The sequence below is a fragment of the Amia ocellicauda genome, chromosome 10 (genome assembly GCF_036373705.1).
Source record: "Amia ocellicauda isolate fAmiCal2 chromosome 10, fAmiCal2.hap1, whole genome shotgun sequence".
Taxonomy (NCBI): domain Eukaryota; kingdom Metazoa; phylum Chordata; class Actinopteri; order Amiiformes; family Amiidae; genus Amia; species Amia ocellicauda.
The window spans coordinates 43120069-43134736 of record NC_089859.1 but is presented as its reverse complement, the minus strand read 5'-3'; positions in this window follow the sequence as shown (position 1 = coordinate 43134736).

Genomic DNA, 14668 nt, shown 5'->3' with positions numbered 1-14668 from the left:
AAGGTAAGGGAACCCATAAACAACCATAAGCACCCCCGGACCTAGGACAGACTGTAACTTGCTAACTTGCTAACTTGCTAACTGTTTTGTTTGCTTCACATCGTTTGCTGCTAGTTGCATGCCAAACGAGTTCGTTCTGTCCAAAATATAAGCTTTTTTCTTCTAATAAACTCAATAAAAATACAGTGCACTAGCAACTATTTCCCTTTCAAAAGTTGTAGTCCCGTTTCAGTTAAAACAAAATGTGTTCTTCAAACAAAGAAAATACTTGTGTTTCTTTTCCCTCTTTACCTGCTCTTATCACAAAGCTTCTCAACACAATCTCAGGTGCAGGTGCACTCTGCGCTATCCTTTGCCCGAGCTTTGTCCAGGAAAACTCACTGTAGCCATCTTAGTTCAACACGGGCTCTCCTTACCTGCGAGTCACACGGGTCCAGTTCACTTTGCAAGTGAACAGTCTCTTCTCAGAAACAATAAGGAAACTTGGAAAGAAACACAATCCCAGGTCGGTGTTAAAAAAAAGTTCTTTGTTTTCATATTAAAAGAAAACATTTGTATTTTCTCTGCACACTTCACAGCTCCAATTAGCACACTCAACTAATCCCTGCCCCCCTCAGAACCGTCACTAAAGAAAGGTACTCACAGTCATTTTAAATATGACATCCTGTAGTGTTTCATTTCAAAATATGATCTTATTATCACTTGAACCAAATAAATCCTTTGACCCACTAATACCAAATTACAGTTATGGGGGCCACAGATGTGATTTGAAAATACGATCTTCCATGTCTTTCTGTTGTGTTTTGACCTGGGGATCTGTAATTGTCCAAGTGGCTACTGCACATGTACTTATTTAATATTAAATGTGTTATTTAATTAGGCTTGGTTCTGGTGAGCATGTACAAGACGTCAGCTTTTTAAATAACTGTGTGTATTGGATCATACACATTTTAGAAATACTCTCTCAAACTTCCCGCATTGGTACCTCACCAGGGAGGTAGAAAACAGCAATAGCATTGAAAAAGTGTGATTGTAGTTCTGCTCTTCTGCAATATATTTCTACAATATCTTTAACATCTTCTTTAACATTGTTTTAAAGGCTGGGACCAATATGGTGGAATATCTCCAACACACGGACATTGAGAGACTCGACCCCTTTGTGCTGCTGCTCAGAGACCAACTCTCAGTTGTCTCTGAGTAGGCTATGGATCAACTTCCTTTCCTAATATGAAGGAGACCATGGATACAAAACCTATGAAAAACAGGTGATTATTGTTATTCTTCTCATTATAAACTACTTAATACATCTCTCCCATAAAGTACAACAGGATAGTGGTGACGTCATTCAGGATTGGATTGCCATTGGTCAAAAGCCCTCTGAGAGAAATTGTGTGGCGACACTCCACACTCTTAGAAGAAATTGTTCTGCACAGAACCATAAAGGGTTCCTCGAGTAATCGCTCTGGTGGATCCCTTTATGGTTCTATGTAGAACCCCTTCAAAGGGGTTACATGAAGAACCCCCAAACATAGCGTTCTACACAGAACCATTCGTTTTAAAATGTTATATATAGAACCCATTCAAAAGGGGGACACGTGCTATACCTGAATTTGTTTTCCAAATACAATCTTTAAAAAATGTATGAGTTCATATATACAAACACACATACACAACGTAGAAATCGCACTACTAGTGAAGTAACTTCATTTACATTATATGCCACAACTCCTCAATTTGGAACGCAAAAACAAGACATCTGATGTAAAAGTGTAAACTAATTACGAACAGCACTTTTGATTTTTATCTTCAATTCAGGGGCTACTTATTCGAACAGTAAACTGTATTCTCTCTTCAGAGTGACTGGAATGTTTTTGCCTACATTCAACTTAAATATGAAAGTTTCCAAAAACGGCATAGTTTTCTTTAAGGCTATTCAATGCCAAACACAAAATTCTCTCTGCTTTCAGTGCTTGTCCTTCAGCACAATTACACAGGTTCATGATGTTCTCATTTCAATACATTGTTTTCTTATTTAAACTATTTGACTTTGAGCTTACATTGAGAATAAAATCACTTTTGCAAGTAAAACCTGGCCAAGAAAGGAAGCAGCACTACAATAAAACAATACACAGAATACAAAGCAGTTCCTTCAAAAGTGAAAGTGATAAAGAGTGATGTCTGTCAGTAAATTACGTTGAGATACATATTGGTTATTTTGAATTAGGAGTCCAACTTCAATAACTTCTATTAACAAGCCAAAATACAGATCAGAATTACGGGTAATTGAAAATAATATGTAGCGCCTAGGTAAGCTTGGATGTGTTCAGAGAAACACTAAAAACGGACCTTCCTCACACCCGTCTTGTTGAGGTGGACGTGGTCATACAGGTGATGTGGCTGGATGTCTCAGTGGTGTGCCAGGTGGACGTTGGGGAGGAGGGCACATCTTCGGGATACTTCTGCGTTGATGGCCTGGATGATGTGCAGGGGCACGTCTGTGCGGGGCAGCAGTGTGGAGATGGTGATTTTGGCAGTTTGGAATTCCTCTGTGGCTTTCTTTGCCACCTGTCTCAGGGCTGAGGCCACATCGCCCCTGCGGGCACTCAGGTCGTTAGTGCCGGTGTGGATGAGGATGTGTTTGACCTGGCACAGCCTCCTCTTGGAGAGCAGCTCCAGGGCTCTCTGTGCTGTCGGGCACCAAAGCTTTTTCACTTTTCGCCCAGGGAAGAGGCGCCTCTCATCCAGGAACTTCCCATTGGAGTCGCTCAGAATGACCACCTCTGTGTTGACCTGCCACTCCGGGTTTTGCGTCGGGAGTGGTGGGGGCAGCGGGTGTGTTTTAGGGGAGTGGCGTTTCAGGGGTTTGTGTATTAGTGGCAGGTCTGGTGATAGTGGGGGTGTCAGGAGTGGTGGGGAGTGTGGGTGGATCAGTGGGTGCGTCAGTGGGTGCGTCAGGGGTTGTAGGTGTTGTGGGGTCAGTGCAGTGCAGTCTCTGTGCTCCTCTCTTAGCTTCTCCAGCTGGCTCTGCAGGCTCCTCAGCTGGCTGTGCTGGGGTGTCCTGGTCAGCTCCTCCCTCGCTCTGTGCAGCTCCGTCCTCAGGGTTTGGCTCTGCTCCTCCTGGTCTCTTACTGCTGCTCTCAGCTTATGGATCTCAGCCTTGTGGTGCATCTTTAGTCCCTGAACTCCGCAAACTTCAGCTCCAGCACTGATAGGCATTCCTTTAGTGTTTTAATGTTGCTGGAGAGTTTTGGGGAGACAGGGGGGCAGTCTGTGGGAGATGGGGCACTGTCTGGCTCCGTGTGGCTGGGGGCAGACTGCAGGGTGGCCGGCTCTGGCTCGTGTTTCTCTACCTCAGTCTGCTGCTTTGAGGTGTGGAAGCCGAGAGATAATTGGTCCAGGCTGCTCTCGCTGTCCTGCACCATGATGGTCCCGTTGTGGTATACATTAAAAGTGAGCATCACACTGTCTGTGTCTTTCTCTACCAGCACTGAGATCTGCCTGCCTCTGCTAATGCCCCTCTTGTTGTTATTGGGGTATGTCTGGCACAGGGTTTTGTGAAAGGCGGTGTAGAACAGTAGATTGTTCTTGACCCTGTTTTCTCCTTTACCGGTGTAGTCTAGGATGAGGGTCTCAGGAGATGCTCTCATCACAGCTTGTTTGTAGTCCTTCTTAGCCTGTGCAGAGCGAATGTCTTCAGGGTATCGGATTTCAAAAGGCAGCTCTGCAGTCAGACTGCTGTTCGATAGATTTCTATCAGTCTCAGTGGCAGTTGGGCTCTCTCCTACTGTCACTCTATTCAAATTGGAGTCAACTACTGAGAATGCTTATTTATTTTATTAATACATATTTTTTTGTTTAATTATTTGTCTCTATAGGTGAAAGGTCTTACCTCCAATTCTTGTCTTCAGCTTTTCTTTTCTGACTTTTCTTCCTGAACTGTCTCTCTGCTTTCTTCTTTTTGTGTTTCTCTTAAAATTATTATTTTTTGAATACTTTTTCTTCTGAATTTCTATTCCATGTCTTCTGTGTATGTTTATAGTGCTATATATTCATTTGTAAATGACAAATTAAATCCGCTTATGTATAAAAACAAATGTTTTTTAGGAGCTCATATTCCTCTCTCTCTCTCTCTCTCTCTCTTTCTCTCTCTCCCTCTCAATTCAATTCATTTGTATTGTCAAAGCAATTGGACATACATACATATACATACATACATACATACATACATACATACATACATACATACATCTACACGGAAAATAAATAATAGAATTATGAATCACAATAAGATGTAATGAAGTACAGAAAATGAAAATGTAAAAAAATGTGATCTTTAATACATACAAATAAAGAAAATAGGTTTACTATTTCCAGATTCCTTTTTTGAAATACAATGACATGCATAACAAACAAGTATTTACATTATATTTACAGCCGGTGCTCGTGTGTCACTGTGTCCCTCAGGCTGTGGTAGGCGCTGACATATTGGGCAGCCAGGGTGGCTGTGTGTCCCTCCCCCAGGAGGACTGGCGTTTTTCTTTTTTCTCAGTTTTGTCACAGGTTGGGTGGGCATCCATTATGTTGTTACAGAATTTGTCCCTTATTTTGGGCTAAAGCTTTCCGTGGAGGGGAACGTGGATCAGTTTGTACCATTTTTGGGAGAATCTGCCTTGTTGGGGCGGAGCTGTGACCAGGTGAACAGTAGATCGGGCATAGGTGGGCATGTGGGCAGAGGAGTTGGAAGGCCGGTCAAGCAAATAAGCTTGCTAAGGTACGCAGCAGCAGCAAGCATCCCCCACATCCAGCCAGCCAGCCAGTCTGGCTGGCAGTGACTGAGTGGTTGTCAGACGGCAAGCAACGGAATGTACGTGCTCTGTGATGTCATAGCAGTCAGCTGAGAGAGGCTCGTGATGTCATCGCTGAGCTGGCTGGCTGGCTGGCTCTGTGTGTGTGTGTGTATGTCTGTGTGTGTGTGTGTGTGTGTGTGTGTGTCTGTTTGTCTGTTTTTCAGTCTGTCTGTCTCTCTCTCTCTCTCTCTCTCTCTCTCTCTCTCTCTCTCTCTCTCTCTCTCTCTCTCTCCCTCTCAATTCAATTCATTTGTATTGTCAAAGCAATTGGACATACATACATTCATACATACATATATATATATATATATATATATATACATACATACATGCATACATGCTAGAAAGTCATTACTATGTTATCTTAAAGGCTAACTAAGCAGAACATATATCATTATAGAACAGAGTCCATAGGTCTACACATGGTTTTAGGGAACAGGCACGTAGGTCATACCGTTTGACATTGTTTCCAAGGTTCTCATCGTAAATAACAAACAGAAATCAAACTAGCTTCTGGCCTGACCTTCTAGCTTGACTCTATCTTTCCGCCTTATATACTTGGTGAATAATTGAGGAAGTAGCACCAAGTGACCACATTAGGCTGCCTGAGTGTTTCTGGGGAGTGTAGTTGTCTAGGGTCGGTTTTCTTCCCTAGAGTGCAGACCTTGCAGCAGACCTGGCCTGACATGTCTGCCATGTATGACCCTGCCCCTTGGTTTGTCCCACATCCTCCCCCCCAGCTGCGACCCCATAGGTCGAGCGACAGCCGCAAAAAAGCATGCACCCGGGACAGCCCATCAACATTCCCCATGGCCTTCCCTGGCCTGTGCTGCAGGGTGAAATGAAAATGTTGGAGACTCAAAAACCACCTCATCACACGGGCATTCCTGTCTTTCGAACGATGCATCCAAGTGAGGGGGGCATGGTCAGTGATCAGGGTGAAGTGCCTGCCCAACAAATAGTATCGAAGACTGTCCAAAGCCCACTTCACTGCCAAACATTCTTCTTCAACTACCAAATAATTTATTTCATTGGATTCCAACTTTCTGCTAAGGAACAACACCGGGTGTTCGTGATCACCCATTCTTTGGGACAAAACCACTCCGATCCCCACCTCAGAGGCGTCCGTCTGGACTATAAATTCTTTCTGAAAGTCAGGTACCATTAAAACGGGGTTGCGGCAGAGCGCCTCCTGTAGGCTCCGGAAAGCCCGGTTTGCTGTATCACCCCATCTAACCATATTGGGTTCTGTAGCCTTAGTCATATCAGTCAGAGGGGCCGCTAAGGTAGCATAGTTGGGAATAAACCTCCGGTAATACCCAGTTAACCCTAAAAATGCCCTAACCTGCTTTTTATTGACAGGCCTAGGCCAAGAGTTTATGGCTTCAACCTTGGATATTTGGGGTTTCACCATACCCCTCCCTACTGTATAGCCCAAGTATTTGGCCTCTTCCAACCCCAAATTGCATTTGGTTGGATTAGCCATCAGGCCTGCTGCATGTATTGAATCCAATACCGCTTGGAGCTGAGACAAATGTGATTCCCAATCTGGACTGTGAATGACCACATCATCTAAATATGCTGCCGCATACGTCCTGTGTGGTCTAAGTATGTGGTCCATCAACCTTTGAAAGGTGGCAGGAGCACCATGCAGGCCAAAGGGCATCACTGTGTAGTGAAACAGACCATCTGGGGTTGCAAAGGCTGTTTTTTCTTTGGCACCCGGGGTCAAGGGAATCTGCCAGTAGCCCTTGGCTAAGTCAATAGTTGAAATATAGCGAGCATTCCCAATATTCTCTAACAATTCATCTACTCGGGGCATTGGGTATGCATCAAACTTTGAAATTTCATTAACCTTTCTAAAATCATTACAGAATCTCCAGGAGCCATCAGGTTTGGAAACCATGACTATAGGGCTGGACCACTCACTGTGGGATTCTTCAATAACCCCTGCCTCCAGCATTTCCTTAACCTCATTTCTAATAGTGTTCCTGCGAGCTTCTGGTACCCTGTAAGGCCTCATATTTACCTTCTTTCCTGGGAGAGACACAATGTTGTGAGAGACTAAATGGGTACGCCCCGGTATGCCTGAGAAAACTTCCCTATTACGTATTATCAAGTCGTTCACCTCCTTCAACGGGTCAGGTGACAAGGCAGCTGCAATATTCACCTTCGGTGTCCCTAGTGGCTGAGGGGGGTAAGTCAACATCAACACTTCCCTGTCCTTCCAGGCTTTTATTAAGTTGACATGATATATTTGTTCTGGGGGTCGGCGGCCGGGTTGCTGAACCTTATAGTTCACTTCCCGTATTCGCTCTATAATCTCATAAGGTCCCATCCACGTAGCCAGAAATTTACATTCTACAGTGGGAACCAACACCAACACCCTATCACCAGGCTGGAACACCCTCAGTGTAGCCTGACGATTATAGGCGAATTGTTGGTGTTCCTGTGCCTGCCTTAGGTGCTCTCTCACAATGGGAGTGACTGTGGCTATTCTCTCTTGCATAGCATTGATGTGCTCGACTACACTCCGGAAAGGAGTGGAATCGTGTTCCCACGTTTCACGGGCTATGTCTAATATCCCCCTGGGGTGCCTCCCATATAACAGTTCAAAAGGCGAAAAGCCCAGGGAAGCCTGTGGGACTTCCCTAATGGCAGACATCAAGTAGGGCAGCATGAATTCCCAATTTTTCCCATCCTTATCGATTACCTTTCTTAGCATGGACTTCAGGGTCCTATTAAATCTCTCAACCAACCCATCTGTTTGTGGGTGGTAGACTGATGTTCTCAACTGCTTAACCTGCAACAATTTACACAGATCGGTCATAACCTTAGACATAAAGGGTGTGCCCTGATCTGTTAATATCTCCCTCGGTATCCCCACCCTACTACACATCAACATTAGCTCTTTTGCAATACCTTTTGAAGCCATGGTCCGCAGTGGAATGGCTTCTGGGTACCTGGTGGCATAATCCAAAATAACCAGTATATACTGATGCCCTCTGGCTGATTTCGGGAGAGGTCCCACCACATCCATAGCTATCCTAGCAAAGGGGGTCTCTATGATGGGCAAAGGGACCAGTGGGCTTCTGAAGGCTGGTTTAGGAGCATGTAGTTGACATTCAGGACATGAGCTACAATGTTCTGTCACGTCTGCATGTACGCCTGGCCAGTAAAACCTCCTCAGGAGTCTATCCTTGGTTTTGTCCATCCCCAGATGTCCCCCCAGGATATGCCCATGTGCCAGATTGAGAACTGTTCGTCTGAATGGGGTGGGAACTAGCAATTGCTCCACAATGTCCACCCCTATCTTATTTACACGGTACAATAGGTCATTTTTTACCATAAAATAAGGATAAGCTGTTGGCGGGTCTGCAGTAGTCATAGGGGTCCCATTTACTACCTTCACATTTTCTTTAGCATAGTGTAGAGTGAGATCTCGCACCTGTGCGCTGCCAAAATCAGTGGGGAGTCCCTCTAACACTGACACTTCTACATTGTCAGCTTCAGGGGTCTCTATGAATGGATTCTCACCCACCCTGCTAGTGCTGGGTTCCTCACCCTCCATAGGGTCATCTACGTCACTACATTCCACCCCTATGTTTTCAGTTTAATTTTCCCCAACCAAAACATTCACTGTCGACTCAACTGGAACCAGGTCTACTTTTAGCTCTAGTTGTGGGATCGAGGCAACTTCTGGCTTACAGTTTTCAGTGTGCATTTCCAATTTACTATGTTTTCTATCTAGTTTTCCAAAATTAGGAAAATATCGTCCCAGTATCACATCATATGGCATGTTGGGTACCACACCGACTTCGTAATCTAGTTTCCCGGCCTCTGTCTGTATGTTTACAAGGGCTGTGGGATAGGGGCGTGTGTCACCATGTGTGCATGTGATACTGAGCTCCTGATGTCTATCCAGCTTGTTGGTCGCTACTAATTTTTCTGTGACCAGTGTAACCATACTGCCAGAGTCGAGTAGAGCAGCCACTTCTTTCTCATCGACTATCACTGTACACATGTGTTTTGGATTAGGTACTCCGCCTATGAAAACATCCGTCCCAACAGGGCAGGCATAAAATACCGGTTTCTCTTTCCCCATATCACACACATTACATTGCATTGGTTCCTCTCTACCTGGGCAGTGGGCCGCAATATGTCCTACTTTGTCACAATTGTAGCAGACAATTGGTTGTGATGGTGACCCCCTATAACCCTTAGTCTCGGCTTTAGGCCCCACCTTTGCCCCCCCCAGTCTTGCTCTTTTCTTCCAACCCAGCGCGTCATGTTTCCCAGAGTACTTTGGAACCATCTTACCCGGTCCGCTGGTTCGTCATGGCCTGGGGAACGAGTTTTTAACCTCCGGTACATGCTCTGCTGCTCCGGCTGTATAGAACCGCTCTACAATGGCCACCAAGGTGTCAGCGGACAGCACCTCATTCTGGCCAACCCAGCGTCGAACGTCCTTGGGCAAACAGCGTTGGTAGTTGTCAAGGACTATGGCCTCCACCACCTCGGCTGATGAATGGACCTCTGGCTGTAGCCATTTCCTGGCCAGATGGATCAGATCAAACATCTGCGTTCGGATTGGTTGTCCTGGTTGGTAGGCCCACTGCTGAAACCGATGTGCCCTCACTGCGGTGGTCACGCCCAATCGGGTCATTATCTCCGCTTTCAATTTATCATAGTCCTGGGCGTCCTTCAGCTCCAGATCAAAGTACGCTTTCTGTGCATCCCCTGCCAGATAAGGTGCCACAAGCCCTGCCCAGGAATCTTTTGGCCATCCCTCTCTCCGCTGTCCTCTCAAAGGTCATAAGGAAGGCCTCAACATCGTCCTGTTTTGTCATTTTCTGCAGAAAGTGATTGGTGCGGGGAGTGGAATGGGTTGCAGCCCCCTGTGGCCCAATCCTGGTTGCAAGTGCTTCAACACTCTCTTTCAGCTCTTTAGTCACCTTTTCCTGCTCTTCTCTAAACATTTTATTTGTATCATGCTGGACCTGCAGTGCTTCCTGATGCATCCGCATAGCATCCTGGTGAGCCACCTGCTGCACCCTGGTCGCTTCCTGTTGGGCTATTACAGCCTGTAGTTTTTTTTTTTTGGATAAAAAAATTCACTCAGCCAGTCTGGGTTTCATGAGGTGCTGCCCGCATTCTACACCAAATGTGACAAAACGCCTTGGCTGTACACATGTGCGGGTCTTCTCTGTGATCTTCTTAGGAGTAAAAACCAGTCATGACCCAGGGAGGAGGTTGCAAATACAGGGCTGTGCCTGTATGTTTACTTCAAACAAAACAAATCTGAAAACAAAACCTAACTCACACTGGAGTTGTAACTAATCTTACATAATCATTCTATTTTAAACAAAGTCTGGAATAAATAAGTCTTGGCTTTCTCCTTATGAGCTACCTCTGTTTTCCAGATAACTCACCCTATTGTCTCTCACTTCTCTCTCTCTCAGGCCCGCCTTATATACCTGGTGAATAATTGAGGAAGTAACACCAAGTGACCACATTAGGTGCTAGAATGGCTGCCTGAGGGTTTCTGGGGAGTGTAGTTGCCTAGGGTCGGTATTCTACCCTAGAGTACACACCTTGCAGCAGACCTGGCCTGACATATCTGCCATGTATGACCCTGCCCCTTGGTTTGTCACATTACATACATACATACATATACACGGAAAATAAATAATAGAATTATGAATCACAATAAGATGTAATGAAGTACAGAAAAAGAAAATGTAATAAAATGTGATCTTTAATACATACAAATAAAGAAAATAGGTATACCATTTCCAGATTCCTTTTTTGAAATACAATGACATGCATTACAAACGAGTATTTACATTATATTTACAGCCGGTGCTCGTGTGTCACTGTGTCCCTCAGGCTGTGGTTGGCGCTGACATATTGGGCAGAATGTGTCCCTTATTTTGGGCTAAAGCTTTCTGTGGAGGGGAACGTGGATCAGTTTGTACCATTTTTGGGAGGATCTGCCTTGTTGGGGCGGAGCTGTGATCCAGGTGAACAGCAGATCGGGCATAGGTGGGCATGTGGGCAGAGGAGTAGGAAGGCCGGTCAAGCAAATAAGCTTGCTAAGGTACACAGCAGCAGCAAGCAGCCCCCCCATCCAGCCAGCCAGCCAGTCTGGCTGGCAGTGACTGAGTGGTTGACAGACGGCAAGCAACGGAATGTTCATGCTCTGTGATGTCATAGCAGTCAGCTGAGAGAGGCTTGTGATGTCATCGCTGAGCTGGCTGGCTGGCTGTGTGTGTGTCTGTGTGTGTGTGTGTGTGTGTGTGTGTGTGTGTGTGTCTGTTTGTGTTTGTCAGTCTGTCTGTCTCTCTCTCTCTCTCTCTCTCTCTCTCTCTCCCTCTCAATTCAATTCATTGTCAAAGCAATTGGACATACATACATACATACATACATGCTAGAAAATCATTACTATGTTATCTTAAAGGCTAACTAAGCAGAACATATTTCATTATAGAACAGAGTTCATAGATCTACACATGGTTTTAAGGAACAGGCACGTAGGTCATACCGTTTGACATTGTCTCCAAGGTTCTCATCGTAAATAACAAACAGAAATCAAACTACCTTATGGCCTCCTGACCTTCTAGCTTGACCTTATCTTTCTTAAGTATACAAGAGAGAAAAACAGGTTTGAGAAAATCATTTCTAACTTTCCTTCCATACAATAATACATACATACATACATACGGAAAATAAATAATAGAATTATGAATCTCAATATAATGTAATGAAGTACAGAAAAAGAAAATGTAATAAAATGTGATCTTTAATACATTCAAATAAAGAAAATAGGTTTACTATTTCCAGATTCCTTTTTGAAATACAATGACATGCATTACAAACGAGGCTTAGGTGGGCATATGGGCATAGGAGTAGGAAGGCCGTTCAGGCAAATTAGCTTGCTAAGATACGCAGCAGCAGCAAGCAGCCCCCCCATCCAGCCAGCCAGCCAGTCTGGCTGGCAGTGACTGAGTGGTTGACAGACGGCAAGCAATGGAATGTACGTGCTCTGTGATGTCATAGCAGTCAGCTGAGAGAGGCTCGTGATGTCATGGCTGAGCTGGCTGGCTGTCTGGCTGGCTGGCTCTGTGTGTGTGTGTGTGTGTGTGTGTGTGTGTGTGTGTGTGCGTGTGTCTGTCTGTCTGTCAATTCATTTCAATTCAATTCAAAGGTTCTTTATTGGCATGATCTATCACAATATTGCCAAAGCAGATACAAATGTTCTATCAATCAAGACAAAACATTGCAATACAAGATTCAGTGGAACAAATATAGTACACATTGAAATAAAATTAAGTAGGATATAAACCATATTTGTTGTTTGTATCAAAATTTGTGTCATGACATCAGAAAAATCACTGTTTTTATTTTGTTTTGCAAATGGAGTGCCACAGGCTGGTGTCTACACACTGTCTCGCAGGCTGTGGCAGGTGGATACATATTGCGCTGCTAAGAAGGCAGTGCGCTCCTCCTCTCCCAGCAGGACGGGGAGTTTGCAGCAATCGGGGATCATGCTGAACTCAGGGATATGCATTTTTAATATTTTAAAGTATGTCTCCCTGATTTTTGTGTATTTAGGGCAGGACAGCAGGAAATGCGCCTGTGTTTCGACCTCCCCTAGGTCACACTGGCTGCACAGCCGCTCTTCTCTGGCAACCCAGAATTCCCTTTTTCAATGGCGAGGCTGTGGTCACTGAGCCTGTATTTAGTTAGATTTTGTCTCTCTTTTATATTTTGGATTTTTAAGTATTCAGCCAATGTAATGTTTCTATTCAGGGCCCGGTAGCATTCCAATTTGTTTTGTAATTCTAATTCGTGTCTCTAATCTTTTGTGTATTTGCTTTTCAGGTACATGTCAATTTTCCCAATTGTTGTTGTTTTGGTCATTGTGTGTTCGGGCTCTGTGAGCCTCAGAGCCGTGGGGGCGTTTCTGTGTACGTGTAAGATGTTTTTATTAAATTCTAGGTGGAATATTTCCATGGGGCTTTTGTCCCAATTGTTGTTATTGAGGTTCATGAGGGGACCCCACACTTCGCTCCCATATAGCAGGATTGGTTGGATGATGGAGTTTAATATTTTAATCCAAATAGTTATTGGTATTGTTGTTTTCCCAAATTGTGTCTTTATGGCATAAAATGCCCGGCGTGCCTTGTCTTTTAATGCGTTTATAGCCAGGCTGAAGCTCCCTGACGCACTGATGGTCAGGCCAAGGTAGTTGTATCTGGTGCAGTGCTCTAATCCAGTGCTGCCCAGAGTGAAGCGGTACCTGTTTCCCTGAGATGGGGCTTTTTTCTGGAAAACCATAACTCTGGTCTTGTCCAGATTGACTGCCAGGGCCCATTTCTGACAGTACTGCTCTAGCAGCGCCAGGTTCTGCTGAAGCCCCTGCTCTGTGGGCGACAGCAGCACCAGGTCGTCTGCATAGAGCAGGAACTTGATCTCTGTGTCATGGAGAGTTAGGCTGCGGGCGTCAGACTGCTCCAACACTGTGGCCAACTCGATGATGTAGATGTTGAACAGTGTTGGACTCAGACTGCAGCCCTGTCTCACTCCCCGCCCCTGAGTGAAGAACTCTGTTCTTGAGTTGCCAATTTGAACTCCGCATTTGTTTTCAGAATACATTGATTTAATGATGTCATAAACTTTACCCCCTACACCACTCTGTAGAAGTTTATAAAATAATCCCTTGTGCCAGATTGAGTCAAATGCCTTTCTAAAGTCTACAAAACAGGCAAATATTTTTCCTTTATTGTTTTGGGTATATTTATTTATGAGGGTGTGTAGAGTGTAAATATGATCGGTTGTGCGGTGTTTTGGTAGGAAGCCAATCTGACTCTTATTCAGGACACTGTGCTTGGTAAGGAAGGCCAGTATCTGGGCGTTGATGATACTGCAGAACACCTTCCCCAGGTTACTGCTCACACAGCTGCCCCAGTAGTTATTGGGGTCTAATTTGTCTCCACTTTTAAAAATCGGGGTGATCAATCCTTGATTCCCGACCTCAGGGAAACACCCGGCTCTCAGCACCAGGTTAAAGAGTTTGAGCAGAGCCTCCTGCAGCTGCGGGCTGCTGTGCTTCAGCATCTCAGGGCTGATGCTGTCGGGGCCGCTGGCTTTCCTGGGTTTGAGGATTTTGAGTTGATGTTTTAGTTCCTATATTGTAAATGGGTTATCTAAGGGATTTTGGTTATTCTTAATGATTTCTTCCAATTTATTTAGGTTTTTTAATATTTTAACCTGTTCTGGCTTTGGATTGTTTTCAACATTTTGGTAAAGTTTTTCAAAGTGTGTTTTCCAGATTTCTCCATTTTGAATTGGTATTTCATTTTTTGTTTTTGGGGTATTTATTCTGCCCATATAGTGGTCTTTTTTCTTACTGAGGAGTTGCTTGTAGTGCCGCAGGGCCTGGCAGTAGCTGAGGCGAGCCTCCTGGTTGTCGGGCTCTCTGTGTTTAGTGTTGGAGAGATGTCTCAGGTGTTTCCTAGAAGTTTCACACTCCTGGTCACACCACTGTTCTTTTTTTCTTTTAGACGATTTCATATTTTGGTTTTTAATTGTTTTAATGTTTGATTTTAAAGCCAGTCTCTCAAATATTTCATTCAGTGTTTTGGTGGCTGAGTTTATTCCGTTTTGGTTTATTTGATAGTGTGAGGATTGATATCTGTCAAACATGTTTTCAATCTCATCACTATTCAGGGCTCTTGTGTAGTTCTCTGTGCTGGGCTCTGACCATCTCTAACTGGGTGGCAGGGAGACCAGTTTTGTGGGAAGTTTGGCTCTGACTT